Below are 17,689 nucleotides of genomic sequence, written 5' to 3'. Positions count from 1 at the left end.
TTTGGGACCTTATAAGTGTTTAGCCATGCAGTTGATGTTGTTGCACCAAGGATATTGTGCTACATAACGAAATACTTATAAGGTACCAAAAGCGAGACCTATTGGCTATGCCAATGCTTATTGTCTTTAGTTGGTGATGTGGAAATTTTAAATATTTTTGCTGTAACCCAATTTCCAAACATTGTTTATGGACTATTATCAGTAAAACTACATGCTAGTGGAAACATTTTGTTGCCATTTCAATGGAAAATATGCAATCTGTAAATGACAGTGCACTACCACATGCTTTGGTAATATATTTATGAAAAGTGAGTTTATAAACATGAACTGGGAATTATTACTGCTCCTGCCCAGATGATAATGCTATTAGTGACTTAAGAGGTAAGCCAGGGATCATGCGTATCATGTATATGGGCTTGATTCTTAGTATTCATGGAGCAAACGTTCAGTCTAGTACATAAATAGTTTTTGTACAGCAGAAATAGTGAACTTGCATATTTGAAGGTGCGCTCTTCTGTGATAAAGAAAAAGGCGGTGCCATAAGACATTCGCCTAGCATCACACAATTTGAGACCAGTTCACAGGTAAAGTACATTAGTTAGGTTGAGTAGATTATTAAAGTTACTAGACTTGCAGGTCTAGTAAAATTTGTATGATTTTTTGAGCCCTAACTACGTTGACAGAACCAAACCATTTAGTAAGACCACTTTTTGCTGCTTTTTCCAAACCCCGTAAAAAGAAAGGCCTACCGAAGCCTGGCAGTGCTAGGATCGTTAGGTCCATCCCGACATACTTTGCTAAAGCTAGGACGACTCCTAGAGCCCACTCAAGTAAGGAGCGTTCTTGGCTTTTCTGGGGAAGGTCCTAGTAGCTGAAATATGCAAAGCAGCTACTTGGTCCACATTACTTACACTCACAAAACATTACTATGTGGATGTGCTAACTCGCCAATATGCTAATGTTGGTCAGGCTGTGCTCCGCACACTTTTTCAATCAGCTGCAATAGCCACAGGCTATCCACTGCTGTCTAAGCGCAGCATGTGTATCTACAGCCTCGCATGACTTGAACAACCGTTTACCCTGTAAGTATCTGTTCATGGCATGCAGTGCTGTAGATTAACATGAGCCCACCCTCCTCCCCGGACACCTATGGCATGTGCTGTCTTTTGACCTTTTTTTCCCCCTTTTTTGTATGGACCATACTCTATTCTTCGCGCCACATTCCATCCTCATCCACCATCCAGGAAAACAATCTTAACAAGGGAGCCGATGGCCTTCAGTATTAACAGCCAGAAGAGAAGTTGCAGTACCTCATGACTCTTTAATATCCTACTGGTGGTCCGTATTTGCAGAGATCTGATTGGCTGCCAATACTTCAACCAGGCAGTGATGGAAGCCATTTTGGGACTCTGCCTTAGCCGTGGCAAAAAATTAAGCAAAAGGGGCAGGATGGCCCTGGAAACTGTGCATACCAGCTCCCGCCGAGCATGAGCAAACAGTAAGTCTGCTCTCAGTGGGCGGGAGCCGGATAACTGCTCCCACTTGCTGTGAGCAGACTTAATCTTGTTCCCTGCATACAGGGAGTAGCATTTTTGGCGACTCCCTGCATGCAGGAGAAATGATGGACTGCGGGGGCATTGGGCTCCCCCGCACTCCCATACAGTGCTCACTGGGTACCCTCAGTGGACACCAGGGCACCGATCCTTAGCTTGCTGGGCCCCAGGGAATGTGGTCCCTGTGGCCAAACCCGCCTGGGGAAGGGGAGGACTGTGCAGCCCCTCGTCCAATAATTGGACTGGGGAATGGGTTCTTGGGGCCAAATTCGACCCGGAGTGGAGGGGGTTGTACGACCCTCCTTCCCAATTTAAAAACAAAATGTGCACAACTGCACGCTTATTATAAAGGGGCAGATGAGATTCTGTTCTTGCCCTGATTCTCATTTCACAGAAATTAAACCTCAAGGGGAACCACGTACAAATACAAACATAGCTGGTGTCCCAATTGAAGCTGATGGAGATTTACCTCTTTGTAGTCTTGATGTCTTCTCTGTAGGACGATTCATGTTATTACAGATTTCTGGATAAAGAAGCAGTAGGAACAATCACATTGTCAAAATGCACCCAGGGTCACTGCAGACATTTCCTCATGGTCCATTCCGCAGCTGTAATGTAGAATACAGACTAGACCTTTACCCAACAAGGTAGCACTTACTAATTAACCAGCAGAAAGTAATTCAGTTGGGTAGACACTTAGTGCAAAATTGTGGACTCTTGTTGTATAAAAAATGGTCAGCTGAAGTTCTTTTCTAGCCCTGATGCTCATTTCACAGAAACTAAACCTCACTGGCAAGCACTTACATTGATAAACATTGCATTACCCAGTTGAAGCTCCACTTCTGTAAAGGACAAATGATCCTAACTTCCTGGGCTTGGCAAAGCGAGTGTTTTCTCGGCAATTCCCACATTGAAAATTTAATTAAAATCCTTGGCGAAGGTGAATGCATTGTTGATCTATCGGAGCGCAATCTATAGTGACTGTGAGTGGATTCTTTCTTGGCCTCTCCCAGTGAAAGTAGAGACCGTGGTTCTCCCTTTAAATGACTACAAGTATGCAAAAGTGCAAAATCACCTGGTGGCATCGGCCATTTGGCTCTGCCCGGTCCAACCTAGTAGTATACAGCCACTCGCACACCACCAACACCACTTACACACCCACTCACAAAGGTTACAGTTTAGTTAAGAAATACACGGACCTTATAGTTGGGGAAATAGAGTTAAAAAAAAAAAGATCATCCACTGGGGGGAAAAAAGGCTAAAGGGACGTTATAGTTGGGCTCTGATTTCACTTGTACAAAGCCATTGAAATTAAGCAGTTGTAGTTACCTGAGCTAACTAGAACATACCCACCCGCAATGCACTGCTTATGACCTCACATATTGCATAACTCATGACATGATAATTGACATCAGTGATGACCTCTCGAATGACAGCACTTTGAGCAACCCCTATTCATCCATTGGTGTGTTGCCATTCACATTGTTTCAGGCAATACAGCATGGGACACTGTCAGTTACATTCTGCTATTGGCTAACTTTACTTTGAGACTACATTTTACATTTGCCACAAGGAGCACATTGCAAATAGTTGTTCCCTTTATTGCCAGGGGCTATGACTGCCTTTTGTATTGACTGAGGAGGAAACCTTTTTGCTTTTTCCCAGGTGTTTTTTTTTTTTCTAATTATATTTTTATATTGGCGAGGGCGATGCAGCTACTGCAATATTTTATAAAAACAGGACTAAACCAGCATTGACAAAGCCAAAAGGCTGAAAGCCAGCACTAGATAAATTGGCTTTGTCCATACTAGTTTCTTTTGGGTTCCATGCATATCTTCTTACCATTCGGTTTGTTATCCTTCGGTGAGCGAATTCAGTGTAATAATTCATCCCATGTAAATCACATGGGCTGTAACCTGTGAGACCTTTGCAAATCAGCCTTCTCTGTGGTAACTGGGTTGGTTGCAGACTGGTTATGTTTAAATCGTTGTTGGTTTCTTTTCAATGTGTTGTAAGGTGCATGTTTACTAATGCTGTATTTTGAGTCTCTTGAAATGGTGGTTTATAATTGGTCACAAGTGCCTTGCAATAGTTGGTATGAAGATTATTATTTCATACAGCAGGCTGCTCGTTTTGCTCTGCCACTTGAAAGTATGATCTGTGTTGTGAATTTGTGGGCTCCTCATTTCAACCTGGTTAGTGGTCCTTGTCATTTTTCACAAGGGAGGGTACTGCAGAATTTACTGTTTTTAAAACTATCAAATCTAAAATTGACACAGTTTTGTAATTCCTCTTGTATAAATCACATTGTTTTGCGAGAGTTTCCTTATTTAATTTGGAAGCATCCATCCACCTGACAAGTTTAATTATTTTTTCTTTTTTTTACCTGCAGTGATCATTGGGCTGTCAAGCCACATTAGAAAATCTCACTAGCCCAGGTGTGCTAGTCTGTGCCAGTACTTCAGGATCCTGGACGTGGGCCTTCTGAGACTCTACTTAAAGCCAGAATTATTCACTCGTCATTATTCAGCTTCCTGGTTAACAGTCATAGCCAGGTAAACATTTTAACATTTGTTGGGACCACAGAAACGATCTGAATAGCTTCAATGTGATTGAAACTAAATGTTGAATGTGTGTTTGGCATATTGCATCCATTGAGGCATGAGCAAGATCTCCGTACTTCTGCGTGTCCGTAGGTGGTGCTGTGTGGGTCTGCCCCAACATCGCTTCGGAAATGATGTGCGGAGTCAAAATACATGCCACTCCTGTGCGATGTCTGTTTCTTTCTGTGGCACCACACCCGGATCCAAAGCTCCCCAACTTCTCTTTAAGACTCCCATTACCTCGTAAAATTGTAAAACCATATCCAAGGGAAATGTCACTGTCCAAAACAGGCTTTAAACCTTGTAGGTACTGTTGCTAAATGTTTGAGACACTCCTCTGGTTTGCCTATGGTGCCTGGGGTCTTGTCACGACTCCAAGGCTTGCAGCAATTGTGTCGATGAACCCAAAGACCATCCAAGACCACAGGCCTATCTAAATCACCAAGCACCAAAAAACTCTGCAATAGGACTGCTTCAAGTTGAAAGTTTGATTCCCCTGACAGACCCAGAAGTTATTGGAGCTGTTCCAGGGATTGTCCTTCATCTTAAAGTTGTATGGTAAGACAAAAAACTGAAAACCCCCATATCTGAGCTACTGCCACTCACTCTCCCGAGACACTGCCGGGGTGGTGCTGTACTACTCTATCTTGCACCCTAAGTTGGTCGACGTCTGAGCCTATCCTGTCGTGCACGACCACAGTTTCCAGGGTTGTCTCCCACTCCAAAACCAATCGAGTTCCGAGACATGCTCCAACTCTTCGGGTCCTTGCCCCCTCCCTTTGGCAATCCTTCTGGCCCAATGGAACCGAGAGGCACTCTATCTGGAATACCGCCGACAGGTTCTCCCTTCGCTTCTTGGATCCTTCGAGCCCACCGTGGGACTGGCTCCACCTCTAGCTCCTAGAGCCATGTCTGTTCTCAAAATTCGACGCCCATGCTGACTTGGAAGATGAGATACCTGCGGTACTCCGAGTCAGGGCAGGGTCAACCTTGACTGAAGCTGGGCCCACCCACTGTTGGAGCACAGCTTCTCAACCAGGGCCTTCACAAGGGAGGGCATATACTCTACATTCTCCGTTTGGCATTCTGACAATTACGATGCCTGTGATGAGGTTGGCTAGCCATAGCACGAAAAGAAATCGTGCTATGAGAGGCTGGTGTCTTTGATACTCTCCCCTGAGTTATGGTTCCTGTCTCCCCCTGGTCTGCCACAGAGAAGTATTTCTTACGCCATGGTAATGGGTAGGGCGAACAAAGTTCTTGACCTCCAGCCCCTTGCCTTGGAGATAAAGACCAATCCTCTAACAGAAGTCCTTCAGCTGGAGCAAACACCCACTGAGCCTTTCTTACTGTTTAACGAAGCCGTCTCGTCCATTTTGATGCTTCAATATTTAAATTCGAGCTACATACTGGGGTGCTGTTCCCTCACCTTTTGGGATTCAGTGGCTTAAGTCCTCCTGGGTGTCCTGAAGATCTCAGACCTGTCTTAACCCTATCTATTCAGAACGGTGGTGACGCGGCAGAGTATACAAGTTGTGGTTTGAGCACCACATATGACATTGTCATAAGTGTCGTCCTATAATGCCATGCTTCAGTCCACCATCTATTCCGGCGATATCTTCAAGGAAATGCCGTTTCACTTGACTGGACCTGACAGTGTGGAGACAAGGCACACTGGCCTGAAGCCCAGGGAGTGTGCCATGGCCTTACTTTAATTGACCCGCTCATCTGCCCCACCTTGCACAACTCATCCGTGCTACTGCTCCTTTGACGGCTTTGGTAGAAGTACCCCATACATCCTGCCAATCCAACCTCTCCAAGGTATCCAACAGTTTTAAGGCTGTGGTGGCCACAGCCCCACCTGCATAAACACCTTTAATGTGCCCTTGGTGGAGCATAGCCACCTAGTTGGATGCAGGATCCAACGATACTTGCCAGGTTGGCAGGCCATAACAGGCAGGTGGGTCCTGCAAATTGTTTGGCAAGGATATGCTCCACCCTTCATTCTCTTGTCGCTGCACCTTCCACCATCAACCGACTGAGGGCCAGCTCTTCATTTTATACGCAGTAAGGCCAAGTCCTTTTGCCCAAAAGGGCTATCAAGAGTGCCTGGGCCAGAAGTAGGACATGGTATTCCTACTATTTTCTGGTGTCCAAGAAGTATGGTGGCCTTTGTGCTCTTTTAGACCCGTTTCCTCAACTCCTTCCTCTGGAAGGAGAAGTTCAAAATGCTCACACTAGCCCACTTCTTTTTTGCCCTCAACCCTGGAGAGTGGATGGTGGTGTTGGACCTGCAGTCGCCTGTTTACATATACCCAACCTACAGGCCCATCTGCACAGCCTGCCGTTTGTGGTAGGGCAGGAGCAATTACAGGTCCCTGTGCTCCCCCTGGATCTCCTCAGGGCCCATCGAAATTGATGGGGGCGGATGCAGCACACCTTCGTGGCCAGGGGTGCCATCCCCTACCTCCAGTCCCTTATGCCTGGGAAATAACTGCAGCTACAAAGAGCAAGTTACTGACCTTCGGTAACACTCTTTGTGGTAGAGCCGAAGGCTGAACTGGTCCTACTTGTGTTGCTGATTCCACATGACTTTGCCTTTTGATGTGAGACAAGATTTGCCAGTGGGTCCGCCATAATAAGTCAGGTTCGCATTTTTGTGCTGACAAAACTAATTGAAAACAGATGGTGTAATGGGAGGGGAGCAGTGTGGTAAATAAATAAATAATACCTCTATTTTTGAATGGATAAATGAATAACAGATAGCTCAATAAATAAGAGTCAAGATTCGAGGTAGTAGGAGTTTTGCAGGTTTAATACAGCATAAGGACAGGAACAGGACAACCTGCACAGGAATAGGATGGCAGCGCTGCCGGGGGCAGGATCGGAATCGGCGTAACATTTAATAACAGTGCACGATCATATATACTAAAACAGTTGCATTACAATACATACGATAGGCGGAGCAGTGGGTGTGGCCAATAGCAGTCGCGAAAGATAAGGGTGAAAGTAGGTGTAACAGAGGCGTATACATAGACATGTGATGCAAACGTAACAGAATATGTCATGAATGGGGCGGAAACATGGAGGGGGCTACCTAAGGAGCCGGGACCTCTGACCTAATGGTGCGCGCAAGCTGGCAATGACGTGTTACTAGGAGAAGCTGGGGGCTACGAACTCTGTGCTAGGAGCAGAGACTGAAGTCTGGAGAGTCAGAGCGACATGTACCTAAACACTATCTAGTATCTGATGTTTAGAGAACATGTTGATAGAATCCAAAAGTTATCGGGGTAAAGGCTAACAGACTCTAAGAATGGTGCATGCATTATTCTACATGTAGTGCGTGATGAAGAATATTAAATGACCATTAAATGCAGTATTTCTCTAACGTGGAGACGTAAAGGCTAGACAATGACGGAAACTGTTGATGCGATTCAGTAGCTTAGGAATGTAGAGAAGGAGGGCTGAACTGATAACTGGAATCATAACATACTCTTGGCAGACTCAGAGGCAGAGCCAGGCTGAGCCGGGCACTGTGAGGCAGGAAGTAAGTGAAGGGTCGAAGATACAGGTGGGGGCTGTATCGCTCCTCAGCGAGGCTTCAGGAGACAGGAGCTGAATCTGGCGTCCAGGCCCTTTTGAGGCCTAGAAACGGGGACTTTACAATGAAATAACGTGCACATTGAGATACGTGGCAACGTAGCTTTACATAGGCCTGATATTCGTAGTATTCACGAGAACTGGAAACTGACATACTAGAGGTGGATACAACTGTAATTGCGTCATTAATCGAACATGGGGAATACATATGCATATTAATCATGCACACATAACATATGATGGAGGACGCGTAGGGACACAGAACATGGCAAAATTTACTTTTCCACATTCCCTCCTTGTCACTACGTTTCCATCAGGAAACATCAATATTCATGATACCATCTATCATTTCATACAGTATCATTTGCTCGTCTCGAATTTTCTTGGAACGGGATTTAGAACGGGGCTTGGGACTAGGAATACAAGAGGTAGCACAAATGCCGCAAATCGCAGGGCCACATTGTATACAGAGGCAGCAGCTGAATATGATCGCTACTGCAATACCTAGAAAGGACAAGACTTTCCATCCCCAAGCGGAAATTATATTCCAGAACCAACCAGACCATGTCCAGGTGCCTGGATCTTGGTGTAACAGATGGGCAATTTTATGGAGTCTGGTTATAGCTGAATAAACAGACGGCGCGTTATTAGGAATGAAAATGCAGCAACTAGATCCGATGACTCTACAGGCCCCGCCCCTATCGGCCAATATGACGTCAAGGACGAGACGATTCTGTAAAACGACAAATCTCATAGCAGATTGCTCTTCGGTTAAGTTACCTAGAGCAGAGGCAGTCTCATTGACTACTACTTCAAGGGTTCTGGTCAACCTACGAATTAGCTTACTATTCTGGATAGGTCCTATAAAGAAGAAGAAACCTCTATTGAAATCTGTATACTGTTCTAGAGCAGTTTCAGTATAATCGACAATGGGGGACTCACTTCTATGTCTAATGTGTACTAGATGTGTGTTTCTATGATAATCAGATGGGGCTAGGAAAACTGGTGGCAGTAGGAAGGCAATGTAACAGGTTCCCTCCCAATCGAGGGGCAGACGGACATATGCGGTCTGACCACAAATAAAATAAGAATGGCGTGAAGCTTTGAAAATAGATTTCCCACTGTCACTATATTTGACAATAGTAGTACAATCGCTATGTCCTACATGTACGGAACCATTATTTCTAACACATAATTCGCCTTTGACTGGTAGTACTGAAATAGCAGGTAAGTCTGGAGTGGAATCAGACTGAACATTCAGGACCATGAAATTCGAAGAATAATTACCTAAATTGTAAACTTCGTTTTCTAGATCTAACCCTGTTCTGTGGGGAAGACCTTGCTTGTCTGGAAAACATGTACTGTTAAGAAAAGACATATCTGTTGAAGATGACGTTAACGTGGACCATGCTCCACACGAACCATTATGTGAAAATGGATAAGGAAAGAGTGGCAGAACTCCCTTCGGTGTCTGGAAAGGGGGGAGTCGACCACACACCCAACAATTAGTGGCATTGCTGGTCTGGTGTGAATAATGTAACATGCGGATAAAGGAATTGTTACGCATAGCGAGGCGGTAAGAGAGTTCATGAGGAGGCAGATCACTAAACGTGTGCTCTACTGTAGCATTAGAAGACTTATTTACATGAGAAACTGGAAAATACAGGTAAAATGCATAACTGGTGCAGGAAATCATAATGCTGAGAAATAATATGAAACATAGAAAAAGGATACATCGGATTGAGTTTTGACTAACTCTCTCACTATGGGGGTCTATTTTATACATGTCAGAAACCGGTCTAACCGTTTCACCTAGGGGAGGACTTAGACAATCAAACTGGCTGACTTATTTTACTAGACCTTAACTTGAGTTTATACTCCTGTTGCGGAGTTTTCTCTAACAGGGAGGGTGCAGTATCATTGTCTTTTGCGGGACAGTCCTTAAGAATAGTACTTTGGCAGTCCTTTGAATCCTGGGAAATGTTCTTTGAGACTGGCTTCAATCCATAAAATCTTTTAATATGCGAAAGATGCACCCAGCCTTTGCGTCCCTCCAACTTCACGGCTGTACGGGTGGCCAGGAGGACCTGTCGGGGCTCCTTCCAGCGAGGCTCCAGCGGATTTGAGCGATCGAAATTTCGCACTAGGACCATGGATCCGGGAACGATTTCATGCGGTGCCACCTCGGTATTGTCTGGAAATGCGGCGGCAACCTGTGAACGACAAGAGTTGAGGGCAGACATCAAGGAAGCTAGGTAGTCTGTCAGCATATTACTTGAAACATCGGTAATACTTCGGGGTCTAGGAGTACCCCACATGTTAGGGGGGCGGCCGAAAACGACCTCATACGGGGACAGACCTGATCTGGAATGTGCGACCATGCGCATATAGAACAGGGCGACCGGCAGAGCTATGAGCCAGTCCACACCTTTCTCTTGACAAACTTTTGCAATTCGAATTTTCAGGGTCTGATTATGTCTCTCTACGAGACCAGCTGCTTCAGGATGGCGTACACAATGGAACTTCCACTGGTACCCTAACAAAAGGGAAACGTGCTTCATGAGTTCAGATGAGAATGGCTGGCCGTTGTCAGAATATACGACTCTAGGGAGTCCATAACGGGGGAAGAACTCACGAACCAACTGCTTGGCAGTGGTCGCGGCTGTGTAATCTGGGACTGGATATGCCTCCGTCCACCTGGACAAAGCGCATACAACTACAAGGACATACTTGAAACCTCGACATCGCTCCATCTGAATGTAATCCATCTGGAGGACCTCAAAAGGGTGGTCAGGGGGCTGGAATCCACCTTGTTCCACCGGGACACTTTTACCTGGATTAAACTGACAACATATCATACAGGTACGGACTTTCTGCTTGGCTGCAGCTCGTAAATGCTTGTTGAACCAAAGGTTCTGGATACTGTCTAACATGGCTTTTTCTCCTAAATGTGCTGGACTATGTGCGGTATTAATAATGACTTGAACCATAGAGTCGGGGAGAAACCATGTGGCTCTACCCTTTGTTAACCATCCTTGATCTGTCTGGACCCCTCCTTGTTCGGACCATTTCTTGATTTCATCGGGAGTAGCATGTAACTGGATATCTATGACATCTTGAGTAGGGTCTTTAACTGTCATACATGTAGTCGGATCTGGAGTGTGTGTCTGTGTCGGATTAACTGTAGTGTCTGGGGTCTGAGCTGTAAGCTTGGCTGTGCGATCTGCTAGATCATTACCTTGGGAAACAGTGTCAGTAACTTTCGTATGTGCTTTGCACTTCATGATAGCAATGGATGTCGGTAAATGTATTGCATCTAACAGAGCTTGAATGAGAAGACCATGCTGGATCTTGGTTCCATGAGAAGTCATGAAACCTCTCTCTTGCCAGAGCACTCCGAAGTCGTGTACGACTCCAAATGCGTAACGTGAATCGGTGTAAACATTAACTTTCAGGTTCTTGGCGTGTATGCAGGCTTGAGTCAGAGCAACTAGCTCTGCTGCTTGAGCAGACAGGGTGTCAATGTGGTGTGTTTCAATAACTTCAGTGTCAGTAGTCACTGCATACGCGGCTACTAGTTCTCCTGTACTTGTTCTCATACATGAACCATCCACATAAAGTGTCAGGTCTGGATCTGGTAATGGAATATCTGTCAGATCTTGTCTTGGCTTTGTCATGATGTTAACTACTTCCACACAGTCGTGTGTGGCAGAATTCGAAGTAACTGATGGTAACAGTGTAGCAGGATTTAGAACGTTGCAGCGTCTGATTTCTATGTGTGGCTGGAACAGTGTCAATTCATAACCTGTTAAATGTGCAATTGTCAAGTGCTGAGTTTGTGTTCGGTTTAAAAGAACTTCCACGGAGTGTGGAACTTGTACTGTCAAGGAGTGTCCTAATACTATGGAATCACTTTGTCTGATAGCTAGTGCTGTGGCTGCAACTGACTTGAGGCACGCAGGCAGAGCCTGGGCTACAGGATCTAATGTGCTCGAAAAATAAGCACAGGGCTTGTATTGTCCTGCTTGATCTTGTGTGAGAACAGATAATGCTGTACCTTCGCGTTCTGTGACAAAGTGTAAAAGACTTACTGTAGTTCGGTGTTGCTAGAACTGGAGCTTGACATAGGGCTTTCTTTAACTCATTAAAACTGAGTGTATGTTCAGATGTCCAAGGGAGGACAGTCGATACGGCTGCCTCCTGTGTCGTTAACTGTATCAGTGGCTTGGCCAGAAATGCATACTGAGGAATCCATTGTCTGCAATAAGAAGTAAGGCCGATAAAAGCACGTACCTCCTTCTGGGTCCTTGGCTGAGGAAGACTCGCTATTAACTGGATACGGTCTGGTGTCAACTGCCTACCCCTCTTGGACAGTAAGTGTCCTAAGTAGACCACTTGCTGGACACAGAATTGAAGCTTAGAAGGGGACACCTTGTGTCCCATCTCGGCTAGGAAATACAAGACTGTAAGTGATGCTCGCTCGCAAGCACGTTCAGAACGGGCTGTGATCAGTAGATCATCGACATACTGGAGCAGGGCAGTGTCAGTTGGCATGTGAATGTTGTCTAGTTGTCTCTTGAGTGCTTGACTGTAAATACTAGGACTTTCTGTGAAACCTTGAGCGCGTGTGAACATATAGCTCCTTCCATTTAAACAAAATCCGAAAAGAAACTGGCTGTCTGGATGAATGGGAACACTAAAAAATGCGTTCTTGAGGTCTATGACTGTGAAAAATGAAGCTTCTGAATCAATGGCTGTCAATAGGGAAGAGATATCTGGGACAACTGGGTACTGGGGAATAATACATTTATTAAGTTCTCGGAGATCAATCACTAAACGATATACTGGAGGTGCATTCGGATCAGTACGTTTCATGACTGGAATGATCGGAGAATTACATACATTGGAGTCAGTTTCTACAACTACTCCTTGAGCGATGAGCTCGTCAATAATTTTGGATAAGGCTGCTACAGCCTCAGGTGGCAATCTGTACTGTCTTATTCGTGGCAGAACTACACCTGGCTTGAGAGTCACACGATGGGGTGTGATTTGCATATAACCAACATCAGTTGGGCCTTGCGCCCATAGATGCTGCGGAACATTGGACAATCTGGGATCAAAATCTCGTAATACATAGTGACCCTTGAAGTCACGTAGGAGCAATCGTATTCCCTCTGGGGAACAGCATATAACTGCACCTAACTCTTTCAGTGTCTTAATGCCTAATAGATTTTCTGGACATGACTTAGTAAGTAACAGATCAGTAGTGCGGGACAATGGACCTACTTCTAGAGTAACTGGCTTTGATATTTCATTTACAATAGGTTTTCCTGAAAATCCAAGGGAAACATTTCTTGAGCCTGAGAGCGGAGCCCCTGGAACTTCGGCGTGACTTATAGTGGTCCTACTTGCCCCTGTATCAATCAAAAACTTTCTGTCTTTCCCTAATACTTGACTATGAACATGGGGACCTTCTTGATCTACAGGTATCTCGATGAGAGGCAAGCCTACCTCCCTCTCTAGGCTGTTTCATGAATACGGCTGATACTCTGGATACTCAGACTGTGCATACTGGTACATCTGCTGTGTAACATGCTGTGTTGCAGCGATAGGCTGCGGTGCTGTAACTGTCTGTGGTGCATTCTGTGACTGAGGAGTCTGTGTAACTTGTTCCTGTCTAGGCGGACGTGGTCTTTCTTTAGTCTTACCGGTAGCTATGTTGTGTTTCAGAACTGCACACTCGTTTATAAAATGACCTGGCTGTTTACAATAATTGCAGTTTCCTTTAACGGGAGCTGCAGGATGACTGGCTTGATTCGGACCCCTTTTCTGACTGTCTTGAGGAACGGATTGTGCAACTAGTACTTTCATTTTCGTGTCTTTCATACGTTTTCTCTCGTGATCTTGTTCTTCTCTGATTCTATTCTGGTGATATTGAAGCATCTGTAACATCTGGGACGTGGTATTAGCTTGCCAGGTACTTTCGACTTTCAAAACTCGGTTTTTAATTTGTGGACTTGAATTCTCGACTAATTTAGTAACAAAGATGAGGGTATGACTCGCTACTCGTCTTGAGGCCACTGTTTATGGTAAAACATTTCTCAAATCTGGAATAATAATCACTAGTGTCTTCGTCTTGTTTCTGTTTACAGGCTGAGATTGCATCCCAGTCTTCTTTTCTAGTTGTCAATAACCTAGGCAAAACTTGTATTAATAATTCTGGTAATTCTTTACATTTATCTCCAAGACCGGTACCTGGTACTCGTGCCTTATCTTCAGCTTCTAGAACTGTCCAATCGATCTTTTTCTCTCCCACCTCCCATTCTTTTTCTTTGAGTTTCTCATATACCCCTGCGGGCAACAAGACTTTTAACATTTTAATAATATCTGGATACGTGTATTCTCCCATACGGAGCATGTCTTTTAATTCTCGGTGGAACCCTGCTGGATCTTTATCATGACAGGGAATTAACTTTTTCATCTCTAAGAGTTCCATCTTTGTGATAGGGGTGTAAACAAACACTCGTTGCATTTCACCACCCTCTGTCTTAACTGGATGTACTTCTCGTAACGGATTCTGTCTGTCTATGTAAAAGGGTTTACTTTCTGGGGGTGAGGCATGAACAAAATGCGGGTTCAGAAACGTTCTGTATTTGTGGCGCTGTTCTAGAATGACACTAATCAAATCGGTACCTAAACCTTTCCATTTGTACTGGAGTAACTCATTCAGGACATCATGTAACGGACCTGGATCAGAATGTTGACCCTCATACAATGTAATGAGGTGCTGGATCATATACATACCCACCAGTCGTTGCTCGGCTGGGGGCAATTTCAGGAACATTTGTGCCACTATTTCGTCTGGAAAAGTGGTAGAATCAGTAATCCATCGGACTGCTGATCGGACTAGTTCTTGTTCATGCATGGTACTTAACTCGCTGTAACCGATTCGTGATTTCAGAATATGGTCGGTAGCTTGAAATACTTGTTCTAGAGAACCTTGTTCTGGTGCTGGATGGTGAAAAACTGGCTTGTGTTCTAGACGTAAATGGCGATCTGGAAATCTAGATTTTCCTACATACGCTATTCTGTCGGGGTTCTCGTCCTCTACCTCTTCTGTAAAAGAGTCATTTTCTTTCTCGCTTACTTGTGCTTCTTTACGTTGTTCGTGTACCCTTATTATTTCTTTACGGATTTTCTTGTACATACTCTCTATACTACTGATAGTCTTGTGCTTATCCTCGGCTATATTATCACTCCACCTTGTCAGGACTTTCATTTCGGCTCGATCTTTGGTCGGATAATCTTGTTCCCTTATTAGACAATTAATCAGAAACTTTAATATCATGAGCTGGACTTCAACTTTTCTTTGGCACATGACGTCACTAATACTTTCTGGATCATTCCCTGTACGGATGAAACGATATATTCTGTCTAGATCTTCTTTCATATCTGGTAGGGTGACTAGATACTCGGTCACCTTTCTCACGCGTAATGAATATAAAACCATATTATCCTCGCCTGGGACTGGATCATAGCCACATTCGGTAAGGGCTTTTCTTATTTCTGCAACAGACTGGTACCTGGGCGTACGCTGTGACGCTTGTGCATGTAATTCGGCTAACGTTAAACGCTTGTGTGGCGGCGGGGTTTGAGGAGGACCTCCCCCTGCGGCCCCTAAACTAGAGTCGTCTACTGATGCTCTTCGTCCTGGCAGAGTGGGAAATGGAAATGTAGGCTGGACTTGTATGGCGGGCTGGACCGGGGGTACCGTAACAGGTACTCCGGTGTCTGGAGGAGCGGGAAGTGCCTGATTTAAAGGGACTGGCGGAGTAGGAACAGGATTTGCATATTCTGGGACTGTGTCGTCCAAATAGGACGAAATGAAAATATCAGCTGCGGTCGGTTTGTGACGTAGCTTGGTCGGAACTAATGGTGGCGGGAAATTACTGGATGCCTCCGGGGTTGCTTTTGGCAAGCCCTCGGCAAGAAGAGGATACATACCCTTAATAAGAGCATGCCTCTGTCTGTCGGACTGTTCTGTTTTAACTCGTTCACCTATCTCGATTAGTTCCCTTTCCTGGGCTCGTTCCAAGGATTCTCTACTTAGTTCTGACTTTCTGATTTCTTTTTCGGTTCTTTTATGAGATTCTTTGCGCCATAACTCAATGGCATCTTTCTGTGACTGTCTGGCTTTCTTTTTCCATAATGCTTCTTCTACTCGCATGATGCACTCGGCATCCCATGTGCCTGATACGGGCCATCTATACTTCTCCTCTAACTGTTTGGTATACTCTACCCATAAATCTAGATACAATATGGCGCTTATGCCATGCTTCTGATACATGAAATGACCTGGACTGTCCCTAGGCGGAACAGGAACTGCTGCTTCTAGCAGACCTTTTCTGGTTTTGAACTGACGCAGTTTTGAAAATAGCGGCATGACTGAACTATAATCTGGACACAACACAATACACAATAAACACGATAATTACTTTACACTCATACCACGACATTAAAATACATGAATAATATTCAGAATAACAGTTCGAACAGAATACTACCTGGAATACGGGAAACAGAATACATGAATTTTCTCGAGAACAGAACTGACTAGAACAGAAACTAGATGCACTGCTGAAACAGTACGAAACTTACCGGTCTCATACAGAGACACGTCAGGACCCGCATCCACCGAAGTGGACACTTCGTTTGTGGGTCTGTGTACCACCAACCCACGGACCAGAGTCAATTTGATTGACCCTGTCTAGATACTACCCCAGCAACGGTACTCACCGGGCAGCAAGAACGGAAGGCCTCGGACTGGACTGGACTGCTTCGACGCCGGACGGACGAACTTCGGACTTCTTGTTACGGGTGGGCCTCCGGATACCTCGGACCTTGGACTCTCGGCTTGGGCTCTGGTCGGTACTCGCCGCGTTCCTCCACCGCCTAGTCTGGATGCTGGACCGCCACCTCCGTCTCCTCCGTGGGCCTGAGGGATACTTGAAGCAGAAATATCTGCACGTGCACGGTATGGTTCCGTCACGGCTGCAGAGGGTCAGGGGGCCGGCGTGGCTTCACCGGTGTGTGGGGAAAGGGCAAGTCCCTGTTCGGGCGCCATTATGTGGTAAATAAATAATACCTCTATTTTTGAATGGATAAATGAATAACAGATAGCTCAATAAATAAGAGTCAAGATTCGAGGTAGTAGGAGTTTTGCAGGTTTAATACAGCATAAGGACAGGAACAGGACAACCTGCACAGGAATAGGATGGCAGCGCTGCCGGGGGCAGGATTGGAATCGGCGTAACATTTAATAACAGTGCACGATCATATATACTAAAACAGTTGCATTACAATACATACGATAGGCGGAGCAGTGGGTGTGGCCAATAGCAGTCGCGAAAGATAAGGGTGAAAGTAGGTGTAACAGAGGCGTATACATAGACATGTGATGCAAACGTAACAGAATATGTCATGAATGGGGCGGAAACATGGAGGGGGCTACCTAAGGAGCCGGGACCTCTGACCTAATGGTGCGCGCAAGCTGGCAATGACGTGTTACTAGGAGAAGCTGGGGGCTACGAACTCTGTGCTAGGAGCAGAGACTGAAGTCTGGAGAGTCAGAGCGACATGTACCTAAACACTATCTAGTATCTGATGTTTAGAGAACATGTTGATAGAATCCAAAAGTTATCGGGGTAAAGGCTAACAGACTCTAAGAACGGTGCATCCATTATTCTACATGTAGTGCGTGATGAAGAATATTAAATGACCATTAAATGCAGTATTTCTCTAACGTGGAGACGTAAAGGCTAGACAATGACGGAAACTGTTGATGCGATTCAGTAGCTTAGGAATGTAGAGAAGGAGGGCTGAACTGATAACTGGAATCATAACATACTCTTGGCAGACTCAGAGGCAGAGCCA

At 45.1% G+C, this 17,689-nt stretch overlaps 1 protein-coding gene across 2 annotated transcripts in view; it reads left to right on the top strand.

Moving 5' to 3' along the window:
• The window catches only part of UBE2I (ubiquitin conjugating enzyme E2 I), a 210,087-nt gene that overhangs the window by 127,770 nt on the left and 64,628 nt on the right, over nucleotides 1-17,689 (top strand). For both annotated transcript variants that reach the window (XM_078664939.1, XM_078664938.1), the window contains exon 2: nucleotides 3,946-4,108. The gene's annotated coding sequence lies outside the window, so the exon portion shown is untranslated. The remainder of the gene's footprint in view (nucleotides 1-3,945; nucleotides 4,109-17,689) is intronic.

This window comes from Lissotriton helveticus, chromosome 10 (genome assembly GCF_964261635.1).
Source record: "Lissotriton helveticus chromosome 10, aLisHel1.1, whole genome shotgun sequence".
NCBI classification, from domain to species: Eukaryota; Metazoa; Chordata; class Amphibia; order Caudata; family Salamandridae; genus Lissotriton; species Lissotriton helveticus.
The sequence above is the reverse complement of the archived record's forward strand: the minus strand, read 5'-3'. Positions and strand labels throughout refer to the sequence as shown.